At 32.8% G+C, this 14,509-nt stretch overlaps 1 long non-coding RNA gene across 18 annotated transcripts; it reads left to right on the forward strand.

Annotated features, from left to right (window-relative positions):
- The first annotated feature begins 245 nt into the window (after positions 1–245).
- Positions 246–13,711, forward strand: LOC107359204 (uncharacterized). 18 transcript variants are annotated; one of them, XR_003081632.2, is made up of 8 exons: positions 246–1,342; positions 1,770–3,135; positions 3,480–3,632; positions 3,707–4,547; positions 9,254–9,354; positions 9,508–9,981; positions 10,051–10,100; positions 10,196–13,711. It is a non-coding gene; the product is annotated as an uncharacterized LOC107359204 (long non-coding RNA). The 18 variants fall into 18 exon arrangements; XR_016198109.1 differs by having other exon boundaries at positions 9,254–9,981; XR_016198123.1 differs by having other exon boundaries at positions 3,707–3,858; positions 9,254–9,981.
- The last annotated feature ends 798 nt before the right edge of the window (positions 13,712–14,509 follow it).

Here is a 14,509-nt window from a genome sequence, read left to right on the forward strand (position 1 = left end):
ATGAAAAATATTGAGTTTCAAGATGAAACTTATTACCAAGTATTACCATTATGGCAACGTTGACTGATGCTTGATAAACATGAGAATCATGAAAACTGTTTGCTTCCAAAAAGAGACAAACAAGAAACAGAAAAGGTTGAGAAAATTGAATTTATAGTCAAATTAATGGTGAAATCATTTTAGTGTAAAATTTTGATGGGCCAACTTTTAAAATTAAAAGTTATTCTTTTTCACTTTACTCTCTGTTTACTTGCAAATCAATCATTATTTTTACTATTTTTGGCCTAAAATTTTCTTCTTCTCGTCTTGTTGCAAATTAATTTCATGCCATTTTAAACATTTCCTGATTTACTTTTTACGATTCACAGTTTCTGTTTAAAAGGCTTCAACAAGCTCAATGATAAACAGGTAAAAATGAAAGTAAATTTTGTTGCTGTTTATTGGCCGTTCCAATGCATCAACTTTTGCTTTCCTGTTGGTTATTGTGATGACAATGATGGTAACCGCAATATGGGCTTAGCTTGCTGACGAAATGAAAGGTTTATTCATTGAGCAACTGAACTTCTGTTTGATCAAGAAAAGGTAAATAAAAGGTAAAGTATCGATCAGTTGGAAAGTAAATTAATTTTCAGTTGAGTTGATTGGCAAGATGATTGGATGAATGAGTGAAAACAAGACGGAGAGACCCGAGTGGTTGGGTAAGTTTGATGGGAAGAGGTAACACTTCTAGGTTGCAACATTCATCTTCATTGGCCTTCACTAGAGACTCGACTTGAAGGATCAAGAAGATCATGAAGATCATGAAGAAGAAGGTGAGGAAGAAGATGATTTATTTAAACCATTGCATCACGATTCTGTGGGTTTCATCAAGGTCATGAGGTTTTGGTATCCGGATGATCAATTTACTCAGTATTTTTCATCTAATTTTTGATCTTTTTTCTTGATAACAATCTTCAAGATTTAATGTCTTTCACTTTTTTCTAGGAAAATATTAAACTTTATCGCTGTAATCCCATGTACTGATTGGAAAGCTCAGATGATTGTTCAAAAATAAGATTCGTTTTTTAAGTTCATTTTTTGTTTCATTTTGTTGCCATTTTGAGGTTTACTTTTTTTTAAATCGCGCGCTTCTTTAGCTATTTCTACAGCAATGTTTGGTTAAAGGTTTTGTTGCTGTTTTCACAGCAGTTTTCATTGGTTTAATTTCAATAAATTGCTTTTGTTTTCTTTACCTTTTTTTTGTTATTACAATTACTTTAACCATTTTACCTTTATTAGTTGATCAACAAATTTGTTAAATTGATTGATAGTTGGTTTTTAAAGTTGCGGTACAACTATCAAGGTAAGTGATTTGGGAGAGTTAACCTTAAAAGGTGTATAACATGTTTAACTAGTCTTTCGACTCTCTTTCTTTTTCTCTCTCTCTGGATTTTAAACCCAAAACCAGAAAAGATTAGGCCCAAGTCGTTGGGTTTTTATTTTTGTCACTCTTAATATTTAATGACTAATTTTTGTTTATCCTATTTTCAAGAGTAATTAGACTTGATTTGAATTCAACTTTCGCTTCAAATCATCCATGATGACTGGATTGAAATCATGTTTCCTTTTCCAGAATTCACCTCATCGCTCTTTTTCCCTCCGCTCCTTCTGTTATATCTCTATGTACTGAATATTAAGTATATTGAAGATTCTGTTAGCATTTCCAACATTTGATATCTAATTTTTTTCTCTTCTTTTTCTTTTATTTTTATTTCTTTTATTAAATCAAGATTACCTAATCTTGATTTCTAGAATGATCACAAGGTCGATGTTCCCTAATGATGTCTCCAAATATACCTATCCGTTATTCAAGCAATTTCAACTTTCATCATCTTCAAGAGCCAAGCATGACTTTCCTTTGGTTTGCTCTGTCCAATGAAATTAACCATTAAACATCATGTGCGTTTCCACCACTATTCAGATACCCATACAAGATTTGACTGGTAGATGAATATATTTTTTATAATTATGTTTTGGGCTCTATCTGTGTGTAGGCTCTATCTGCATATCCAAATGTATTTATTCTTCTCATGCTGTGTTGATTGCCTTAATCTGTATCATGGAACTGTTTGATGTCAACTTAACCTTTCAAAGTTACTAGTATAGCTGGACATCTCAACATATTATTAATCAAGCAATCAATCAGTGTAGTTACATTAATACATGGACACAGGCGAAAGAGATGGAAGAAGTGAAGAGACGAGGCAAAGGAAAAAGTGGAAAGGAAATAATCTCATTTCGAGTCGAAAGATTTTTGGAGATGATATTTATTGCATAAAAATAACCAGAACCAATAAATCAATAGTTGAGGCAATATGGGCAATGTTGATGGTGATGAAGGCGATGAAACCAATAAAATGGCTGGATCAAAATTCGTATCGAGAAGTTTAATCGCAACACCGAGACAGAAAAATGGCAAAATGTGAATCAATGATAGTGGATCAATTTAAATTATTGACTATTATACACTTTACGAGTGAAGGCAACAACCCAAGAATATCAAAGATCTGGTGATTTAATCATTTCTGTAATTATTAACTTCATCTATCAACTCTAATAATTTCCACTTAATTGCTCATTAGACTGCCATCTATAACAATTGGTTCAACATAGCAATTTATTTCAAGACAAGTTATAAACAAAAGGTGAAAAAGGACAAGCTTGTAACCTGAATTGATAGGGACAATTTCCTCATGAACTATGATGAACAAGATTAAAGTGTCTTCAACCAGCAATGGCAATCAAAAGAATCTTGGATATTAACAATTGATGAAACAATTACTAAAAGATCGATAATGGAAAGATTAACAAGATGACATGAAGATTGGTTGGACATGAGCAAAATTTTTTAACATTTTACCAAAAATGGATTCTCAAAATGACTTTGAGCAAAGAGAGGGGAATAAAAGATGGCGATGGTGAAAAAGAGTCAGCGAGGATGATGAATAGAGAAATTAATTTTGTGAATTTCATTTGCTGTTGAAATAATCTTCCATCCAGATTAATCTCATACTCATTTGAATACAAAATTGGAGAGGAAAGCCAAAGCAGTGTGTCATGTAGTCTTTCAAACAACTATATTTTTCCTGTTGCAGGGTAACACCAATTAGATGTTTTTTTGTTATATTTATTAATAGAAGTGAATAGTTGTGTTCATGTTACATATTACCTCCGAAAAAAAGAAAGAAAGAGAAACAGGTAAGAGAAGATAGGAAAAGAAATCAATGATTGTTATAAAAATATCAATTCCCTTCATGATGAGTTGAATGTTACTGGGAATCCATTTTATTCAAGTTCAAGGTTAAAGCAAGGATAATGGGAGAGCATAGTAACAGAGTAACATTCTCATTCTCTTTCCTCTTCTCTTTCTCTCACCTTCATTATCATCTTAGCTCTTCCTTTCATCTTCTTCCTTTCTTTTTTTCTCTGCTCTCTTTTAGTCAAAAATCGATATCAACCAATGCTTTTGGGTTGCCAGAATTAACACTGTTTCTATGGTTCACATGAATTTCCACCAACACAGGGAAAAGCTGGAAGCAATCAAGACTGTCGAAAGACAATTTAGACACAACTCTTTTCCCCTCATCCTCCTGGTAAGTTCAATATTTTACAAGAAGAAAAAAAGAAATTCGTTTTTTTCTCATTTCTGTCGTTTCTTTTCTTCCAGTCTTTCCACTTTTTCAAAACTGATGACTTACTTTTCAATAATTTAATGGTAAATTCATGATGGCAACCAAATGAAGATAAATTGTAATTGTTAAAGTAAATGAGCAAGGTGGTTAAGATTGTCGGGTAAACGGGCAGCACAAGGCACTATTGGTCAGTGACATCTTCATCTCGTAATTAAAGTGTTTACTGGTTGAGAGGTAAACATTGATCATGATGGAAGACCCATTAAAGATGAAAATGTAGCAACCAGAAAGTATAATACATTTATTACAATATAAATATATATTTATATAAAAAGTAGAGAAAAAAAGAAAATTTTCTTTTTCTTTTCATCTTTAAAATGTAACTGGACTCATCCATCAACATCTATCAGCCTTTACAACTTACAATATTCACTTCATCATCATCATCATTTTACTTCTTATTCTTATCATCATCTTCATTGGATCTTACCTTTTAACTTTTTTTTCTCACAAAAGTCTATTTTACAATTTCCTCTTCAAGGTCATCATCATTAATTTCAAAAGGTGAAAAACATTCTTCTCTCTCTCTCTCCTCATCATTTCATGAGCATCTTCATCTACACCTTTACATGTTCGCCTCTTTATCAGCTTCTGTTGATCACTTTGACTTGCAATGGTTGATTCTCATGAATTTAAAACAATTTTCTCTCTCTCTCTCTCTTTTAATTTCCTCCAATGAATCCCATGTTAGCAACATTTGACTCTTGCCCATAATCACTTACAACGCAAAAGGTTCAGTAATCAGTGAAGCCCACCCCACCAACAGTAGCAATTAAAGAGCACAATCAATTTGGATCTAAATTAATATCTCAACAGGTAACATACTAATCACGTTCACTAATCGTTTTACAATTTATTTTTACCTTTTATTTTTTTTTCTTCTTTGCACAACATTAACCTCAAAACAGCAAGTAAATGAGTACTCACAGAGAGAGCGAGGCAAAAAAACATGAAAAAACAACAAAAAAAAAGTTAAAGAGCAACAAGATAAAAAGTAATTAATAAATGCATTTGTAGGTAGAAGGTGAATGTTGAACAAAAGCATTCCCTCAACATGAATTATCTGGGCTAAGAATTGAAGTGAACGAGTAAATAATACAGTTGAAATGTAACCCTCATCATTAACTTGATCAACATTAGCATTCCCTGTGATTCATGTCTTCAGAGTAACCTTGAATAAATCTGATTCGGAAGTTGCAAAAATTGCAAGTAAAAGGCTGAACAAGATCAACTAATAGGGAAACTAATAATGCTACTTGAACCCGTAAACAGTAACAAGAAAAGCCTTTAGCCTCTCAACAATTTTTTTTCATCTTCTTCTTCTTTCTCTCTTCATGGTTGATCAATATTTTTACAGATTTGAATAAGATTGAAAAGCTGTTAATATTGAAGGTTCAAGGTTGATCAGTTTAATATACATTATAATATCTCAAGTAAATAACCAGAATTGAAGAGTTCAGAGAAGAAAAATTTTTCTAAATGAAAAAGATAAACAAAGTTCAATTTTTTCCTTATTCCCGGTGAATCATGAACAGTTGAACAATGAAAATGAATGCAGAGTGAACCTGAGACCTATACTAAAAATAGCAATTCTAATGCAAAATGCTGTCCAGAAATGATGAATTTTTTGTTTTCTCTTTGCTCAACTTCATTGAAACAATTGACCATCTTTTGACGATTGCTTCTCATTAGATGCTCCATGACAATTGATGCAAGTTTTGAATCTTTATTAATCTCTATTGAACCTTAATCTTTTAAACTTTTCCCTGAACAGTAAATGTTTGTAATCATCTTAACATGTTAAGCAGATTTGATTATGAATTTGTGCTTGAAAAGATTCCCGTGATAGTCGAGTTTCTCATTCGATTATCACTGAATGAAGAAATATTAATAAAACTGATGCCAATGTTAATCTTCTTTAAACAGCTTTCTCCATCCTTTTTTGATTCCTCCTCATCTTGTCTACTTTTTGTTTCGCAGTTACTTTTTATTCATATGCATACATCACTCAGCACGAGATGAAGATTACAACAGTGAAAGGCTGTTCGATAAAGATGAAGCAAAAGCAAAGTTTGAAGCAAACATTGCTTTTCATTATTATCTTCATCTTCCCCTGGACTCACTCCCCTTTATCCTCAGCTTTATCTTTGTTTCTTCTTCTTCTGCTTCCACCTTCCACTAACCAGGCATCAACTGGCCGTGTGTCTATTCAACTATCTAAATGTCTATCTGTTTGTGTGTGTCCAGCGACAACTCAACGGATATCATTCGGAGAGTCTGTTTGGTTCTTTGAAACACTAAACCTTTTTGCTTTTTTCAGACTTTTCTTCTTCTTCTTCTTGCGTTCATCTCTGTTTCCTTTGCCTGTCCACTTCAATGAATCTCTTTTACAGTCCAAATTATCACCCAAAATAATCTTCTGGCTTGACAAATACAACATTTTCAAGAGTAAAACTCATTTTGTTAAACTCTGCAAGTCTAAGTACCTTTGATTAAATGGTCTCACCTTCGTCCTTTGCATACTTGTTAAGGCACATGCAAAGTCTCTCAGTTGCTTGTCAAAATCAGAATCACTGTGTTATTTTTTTTAATAAACATTGATAAGTATTCATCAAGTTGAAAGATTATCAATGAAATTACCTTTTTCATTTATGCATTCATTGGTAGCCTCTTCTGTTGATTGTTTATCGCTATACAAGAGATTCTGTTTGTCGATTGTTGCTGCTGTTGTGATGATAAAGAGGAGGATGAAAGAGGGAGGAAAAGGATAAAGTAAATAAGTAGAGGGAAGATGAAAACAGAAAAGCCTGATTATTCGAGTTGATAGATTTTTTTCCACTTTTTTCTTGTTCGATGACAATAATGAACATTTATCGACTGATAGCCAGTGCAAGATGGCTCAACATCCCAATTATCATTCCTACCAATACAATGTTTCTCCCTATTTCTCCTACTCACCTATTATCTACATAATATTTATCTTCTTTTCTCTTTTTCCTCCTCATCCCTAACCATTATCATTCTTTCTGTTTCATTTCAACTCTGAACATTAAACAAGGTCAGCTCATTTTGGCTCTTCTCTCCTTCCTATCAGGTTAACAAGGGAACCACTTATATTGAGCTCGACTGTATATTGCAGTTGAACAGCAAATCAATTGGAAACATTTGCTTGTCACTAATAAGAGATGATGATGAGGAGAAGAGAAAAAATTCATCAATGAATATTCAGCTTTAATGAAAAAAGGGAGAAAAAGAGAAAAATGTTTTCAATAGAAGAAGAAGAAAGAAGGCAAAACTGGATAACAAACGGAAATAGAAGAATGAGAATAATGTGTCGTCAGGATAAGAACGGGTAGGAACATTAGCTGAGCACAATGGAAGAACGGAAAGAAGAGAAGATGAAAATTGATGATAAAAGGCGAGAGAAAGAGAAGGGAAGAGAAAGAGAGAGAGAGAGAGAAAGATGAAAAAGAAAGAGAAGGTTCAAGTACACTTTTGAAAGGCAAAGGCAGCAAAAAAACAAAAATATTGAGCAGATGGTTTGGAAGCGTTATAACATGATTGAAGCAGTAAATGTACACACACATTAATGTTGAATACAACAAAAAAGTCGCTAGCGAAATGTCATCTGAATATCTCACAGAGAGTAAAGAGAGATTATTTGCTTGCTGTCCTTTCACCAGATTTAGATCTATTATTCATTCATCATGAAGAGGAGGGGAAGATTAAAGATGAATACAAGAAGGAATATTTTTTTACAAGTAATTCTCTATTGAATGGTTTTATCAAAATGGCTTCATTTTTTGGTGTTTCCAGAGGCAAATGAGACAAAATTTAGATTCGAAAAAATCTGCTTTTCCATTTTTTCAGTTTACACTTTATCTCGCACGTTTCCCAAGCCTTATGGGGTTCAATTTTGCAACCTAACAGAGTCACTCTTTTCCCATTAAACAAAACATGTAATTGGACTCTTACGTAAAAAATTTTCATTTCCATTTTCATTATCGTTCCATGATCTCATGTGCATTTGCAGCATTTTTCTCATCATCTGCATCTTTATTTACATCATCGTGTTCATCATCTTTCATTGATGATTTTTTTTTCATCATTACCAGGTCGGGTTTGGGAGGCTGTATGAGGCGAGTTTTGGCAACCTAACAGAGTCACCCTTTTCCCATCACACAAAGGCTTCTAATGAGGGTCTTTACGTGAAATTTTTTCCACTCTCATCATTCTCATTGTAATTTGAATCTCCTTCTTATTTTTTGCCTTTTTTCATTGTAACCAGGTCGAGTTTGTTAGGCTTCACAAGATTACTTTTTCAACCCAAGAAAGTGACTCTTGTTGCACTGCACAACATACAATGGGGCCTGTTTTTACGGGTAAAAATTTAGTCCTTCTCATCGTTATTTATTGGAAAATTGGAAAACATTTCATCTTCATTCATTCTTGCCTTGACTTTTGTTATTCAAATCAAATGTGATGATAATTTTTGCCTTCTTCTCATGACCATTGACGATGATGATAAATATGCAAAAATATATATTGATGATGCATTTTTTTGTGTGTTCACTGACAAACACGCAACTCTCTCAGGTCACCAAACCTTTCATATAATATCTTATACATCATCATAATCATTCTTTCTGTCTTTTTTCCTTCTCTTATGGAATTTTCATTTACATCACAGATTTACTGTCGATAACTTTGCCTCTTTCTTTTTCCCTTTCTCTTCCCTTTTCATCCTCTTCCTAACCAATCAATATATCGAACGAGGATATTTTTGAACCATTTTTTCTCTCTTTTATTCGCCAATATCAGATACAAAGTTGAATAGCAAAACTTGAAAAAGAAGAAAAATGTCAGAGAAAAGAGTAGTTTTTACATTGAAAAACTTTTGTGCTGAGAAGATGAAAAGATGAGGATGAGAAAAGGAAAAAGTCAAAGTAAAACATTAAATGATTCATAAAAAAAACTTAAGTGTATTACATGGAAGAAAATGTTGAATTATTTTTGATATTTTGTGAACTCTTTTCATTCTCATGCTCATTTTCATGTTGAAAGTGCACTTTGATCAAACTGTTGGCATTAATGCCTTTTAATGGTGTTTCATTCATTCCTTTTGTTTTCTTTTCAATCTTCATTAAATCATTTTAAATCAACTGCACATGATTTACCATTACCATCATTATCATCATCATCATTAATAATCAACATAATTGTTGAACTTTACCAATGATTTGAGGGTAAAAAAAGAGAAAGAAAAGGAAAGCAAAGTTGGTAATAAAACGTCACAAGAAAAGCAATGAAAAGTTGTAAATCTCTGTTCAATTTGAAAGCTTATAGAGTCATTTGTTTTTCTTGTGCCAATAACAAGGTAAAAATTAAATGGTCAATGTCATGTAATAATTTAAAGCTCTCTGTTTTATTCACCTTTGAATAATCAATAGTTCAATAAACATTTCATTGTTGACTCTCCACTATCATTTCAACAATTAATTTTCTCTGTTTTTTTTCTTCAGGTAACTCAACATTCGATGCATTAAACATTGAAACGTTTGCTTTAGTTTCTCTTACCTTGACCAAATAAACACTCACTGCCAATGAACACTCATGAAATATGGTAAATATCAGGTTCAACTAAAGGTTAAAGTTGATTATTACATCAGCATTTTACCTTTAACCTGCAAAAAGTTGACCAAACCTTTTTCTTTCCTTCTTTACCCATTTTCCCATTTGGATGCTGTTAACAACCTGATTTTTAATCTTTACTCAGTCCACTTTCAAAGCTTTGTGTGATAACCATTTACTTGGCTAATTTTGTCTACCATTGGGTAAACTTGATTCTTGTTGTTGCCCGTTTCTGGTAGTAAGTCTAATCAGTAACAATGGTCCCAGGTCTTTGGTGTACCGTGGGCTTTGATGGCTTATCAGCCATGGAAAAGATGAAGTTGAGTGAAAAGTACGATGCAAAGAAAAGGACCAATTCTCCACCCTTGACCCTCTGCCTTCTCCCTGCCCTTGTTGATCCCTACTATGTTCAGCTTGTTTTCCTTTTCTCTTTTTTTTCTTTCTTTTCTTTCTTTTCTTTTCTTCAGTTCTTATTATTTTTTTTCTTCTTCGCCATCATCCATTGGCTTTCTTGGCCTTCTTTTCAACTTATCATAAACAAGCAACAGGCAACTCAGCAATAACAGCTCAAGATATTGATGTTGATGATAATATTGGTTCAACTGTAAAACCAGAAAAGGTAAAAAGCTCAAGTTAATAGTTCAAGTTAAACTTTCATTTTGAATAATACTTTTCATTTTTTTTAAAGCTTCTGAATAATCCATGATAATAATAGTAATTCATTCGATAATTAGAATGGTAAGCACGAGTTGAATTGTGATTACAATTCAACTTCTCTTCTCTTATTCTCTTTCATTTTTCATCATCATTATCTTCTCTTGCAACTTTGACAGGTCAGACTTTACCTTTCAAAGCTAAAAAGCTTTACCATTTGTATCATCATCAAAGTACATTAAATTATTGATTAACAAGATTCATCTGATTCTCATCATAACTCAATGACAGGTTGCGTTTTTTTCTGTCGCTAAATGCAACTTCTGTTGATTTCATCTTTTCTGGAATGACTCACAAAACTTCAAACAGAAATGCAAGACTCAAAAAAGAGACTAAAATTTCAATGTTAATTTGCGGAATCGAAACATTTGACAAGAGAGAGAAAAAAAGAAACAAAAAGAGACTCTTGACCCTGGAAACTGTGATCAGATTATCAAGAGAGACCGTCTTTTATGGACCCAACGGTTCGCCTTTTCAGGTTCACCTCTCATCGTCTGTGACTGGATGCGACGAAGGCAAAGACTGCAGATTATTAAAAGATGCAAGTTGAAACTCATAATACAAGTTACTTGTTGAAATGAGCATTTTATTTTTCACTCAGCTTAGTGTGATAAGTGAAAGGAAAAGAAGCTTTAAAAAGCGTTAAAAACACATTTTTACATTGCCCGAAGAATGATGATGATGATGATGAAGATGAGGATGAATTTTTGAGGGAAAGGAAAGCGCAATGCAACCTTTCAACAGAAAAAGAGAAGAAGAAGAAATGAAGAGAATATTAGAAAGAAGAGCCAGGATAAAGTGGTTTTAATGTCATCATTTTCCATCATCAGCATCTCCTCATTGATCCTCATCTTTTCATCTCTATCATTATCATCACCGTCATAATCACCATCAGAGTCATTATCATCTTTCCCTTTAACCTTAGTCCTTGCAGTCTCTTTCTCTCTCCTCTCTGGCTGTGTCACAACGGGCTTCTCTATCCTTCTTGTAACATCCTTTATCCCATTCACTTCCCTCAGCCCAGTGGCCTTAGGGTCACACAAACACTCACATTCACTGGTATCCACCAAATGTTCATCTAGTAATTGCTCTTTCCTTCTTTGACAGTAAATCATTATTTTTCATTCGCCAATCTACCATGAATTTTGGCCAATAAAGAACAGGAACAAAAAAAAAGAACGTCGAAAAGTTGAAAGCAAAAAGATGCAAAAGCAAGAAGCAAATTTCAATATTATTGTTCATTTTAATGGATCCAATTATTGAGTTAACATTTACAATGAATCCCTTTTGCCCTTTTGCTTTACAGAAACAAGAGTCTGCATGAACAATACGGAAAAGGGTAAACAAGAGAAAAGCAAAATTTCATTTTCTTTTCACAAAAGTTTCAACTTTGAATTTCAAAGAACAACACATTTCGTCCAATCTTGTTTGATATATTTAGATGCGTTTCAATGAAGGAAAATGCTCTTTGAGAGTTGATCAGTTTTTGTCAACTTTTGATTGGAAACATTTTCAACTCGATTGATCAAGAACGTTATTTTGGGTTGGAGAACGGGTTAAAGTTGACACTGAATGCCTTCTTGGTATTGCTTTTATTGCTCTTTTTTCAGAGAATTTTGTTTATTCTTTTCTTATTCCAGGCTTATCTTTTATTTCACGCTCGGCGATTATGGTGTGCAGATATGGAGTTATGTTTCTTGAAATTGTGTCATTTGATGGAAATGCATTTATATTTTTGTTTACAAATTTCATGTCAACAGCTTCGATGGAAAAAGGTTTGCTTATTATTGCTTTCCATTAGGTGAATACAATATATACTTTCCATTGACAAGAATAAATTAACAGTATTTTTTGCCTCTCTTTGCATAATTAAATGTTATAATTAGCAACAGCAAACAGGCATTTCTAATGACTTTCAATTCTGATTAAATTTTCACGAATCAATTGTTACAGTGTTGATGAAAACACAGTGAAAGATGTTTGCTGGTTTACAACGAGCAAAACAAAACAAAACCAGTAACCAGAGAAAACAGCTGATGTCTATTCGTGCCAATCACTCAACTGACGTAAAACCAGAAAATTGAAAATCTAAAAAAACGGTAATTCGAACCAAAAAATTCAACTTTAAAGTCAATTTTCTAACCTAACCCAACCTAACCTAACCACCGAACTTGGTGATTTTCAATCTTTGAAATCATTTGACGAAAATGAATTCTTCCAACTCATAAGTGTCCAAACATTTCTTGTTGCCATGATCATCGCAATTACTGCTGATGGTAAAGCTGAACCATCACTTGAAACACTGATTCATGTTAATCAAAATGACATTCATTGTTTGCTTTTGATTGCGTCAATGATGAAAAGAAAAAGCAATTTCTATGAAAAGAGTTGCTGGTCAGCAAGTGTCCTTCATGTGGTCACCATGCTATCATTGATACAATTATTTAGTCTTTAATCAAAGTTGATTAAACGACAGGAAATGACTCAAGGCCAGGTAAACATGTTTGCCTAAATGTTCAAATTTCCGATTCACATGTTGAACCTCTGTTGTTGAGTGTGTAAAAAAACAATCTGAGCTAAGGTAGTAATTTGCTGCTGCAAGTTCAAGCATCATTTGCAATATACTCATTTGGTTCCCTCATGAAATTCATCATAGCGTGCCAATGGGTTTTTGTTTGTAACTGTTTTGCCCTTCACGGGTAGACTTGCTTTTTTTGTGTGTTTCACTTGTTTCCATTTCTCTCTCACTCTCTTGAGCCAAAAGGTTGTTCAACAAAAAAAAGAGATAAATTTGTATCACTATTGTATTATTATTATGAAATGTCTGAGTCTGAACAAATGATAGATTAAAGTGTAATCATTGTTGATTTAAATGAACTTTTGTTTGGTAATGGTTCTTTTTTGTTTTATATGTAATTATTTATTCATTTAAATGATGGCGAAAGGCAATTGCATTGTGTTTATCACTTTGTCTGAATTATCATGAAAGACAACAATTATCCAATGATGATATCCTTTATACATTTTTTTGTCTTGGGCTTTCCATTTTTTGCTTGCTCAAGTGACAATCGACTGGTTCATTGTTGCCTTTTTTCATAATTGCTACTTCAAACTTGGAATAGGTTGGAATGCTTGGAATATGAAAATGGCGAAAATGTGGCGAAAATTGGATGACAAAAAGATAAACTGTTAATTGGTTCTAAACTATACTTTGATGATGATTGTCATGAGAGGACATTTCTTTTTCCTTCCATCCATTGAATTCCTTGTCAATCAAATCATGTTTGTTTGGTAAATCTAAGGTAATTGGTCAACAAACAAGAAAAAAAAAGTTTATCGATTGAAGCTGATTCAGTTCTGTCTCCACATTTATGATCAACATTTCGTATCATTGTTCATGAAACTTCATTTTCTTTTGGCTTTTCAATTCCAAAGAATTGTGTGAAAGTTGATTTTTTCGCAAAACTTCATCTGTTTGAATCAAACTCATTTGTATAATTATTCAACTAGTCTCGCCTTATTGCCGTGAGACCAACAATTGATGAGACTCAAGCAAATGCGCTGACTTGCAATTGATTGCGGTTGATGGAAAGGTTAAGTTGATTTGATTTTAATAAACATTTCTTGAACCAAGATTAATGTTGGTTTTCATTTAGGCTTCCAGTTTTATCATTGGCTTATTTGCATTATTATTTGATGATTATCTCGAGGATAAAAGGGTAACAATCACAGCTGGTAAAGTTGTCTTTGACATTTAAAAGAACTGATGAACCGAGATTTATGTCCATTGACGGTTGATTTAAAATTGAATGCCACTCATTGAGTTACTTTGTATTTAAAAATTGATTAAAATTTTCATGTCGGTTGATAAAGTTTAATGAAGCAAAAGGTTCATTAAATGATAATTTTTTGCATCATTATTGTAACCAAAAAGGTCAAAGAGGAAAGAATCGAGTTTTTAAATGAACCTTTGGACAGATGATCGGTCCAAAGGGAATCTTGGGTTTGTCTTGCATAATGACAGTAAATTAGAAATCATTGAAACTCTGTTTGAGTGTTGACCAGAGGTTCAGATGAATCGATATCTTGAGTTTTTTGCTGTTATTACCATTGAGCTCATCAATCTTTGGTTTGCAACTGAAATGAAATTTTATACATTTTCATTTAACAAACAGACTAAATGATGGCCCAAAAATGATTAATTATAAAACTGATTAGAGAGAGAAAAGAGAAGGAAAAGGAAGGAAAAAAGTGAAAAGTAAGAGGAAAATAAATTGAATCATGGATTGAGTGGAAGAAAGAAGATTGTGAGAAGAGTTTGGATGAAAAGGAAAAAATTAAATGATGATAATTGTAATAATGATATAGATAAATAGAAACGGAATTATGGTTGAATCGCTTTAATAACATTCTGATGGAACCAGAATTTCATC

Source organism: Tetranychus urticae, chromosome 1, assembly GCF_039701765.1.
Source record: "Tetranychus urticae isolate SD_2017Ah chromosome 1, NJAU_TeUrti_SD_1.0, whole genome shotgun sequence".
NCBI lineage: Eukaryota > Metazoa > Arthropoda > Arachnida > Trombidiformes > Tetranychidae > Tetranychus > Tetranychus urticae.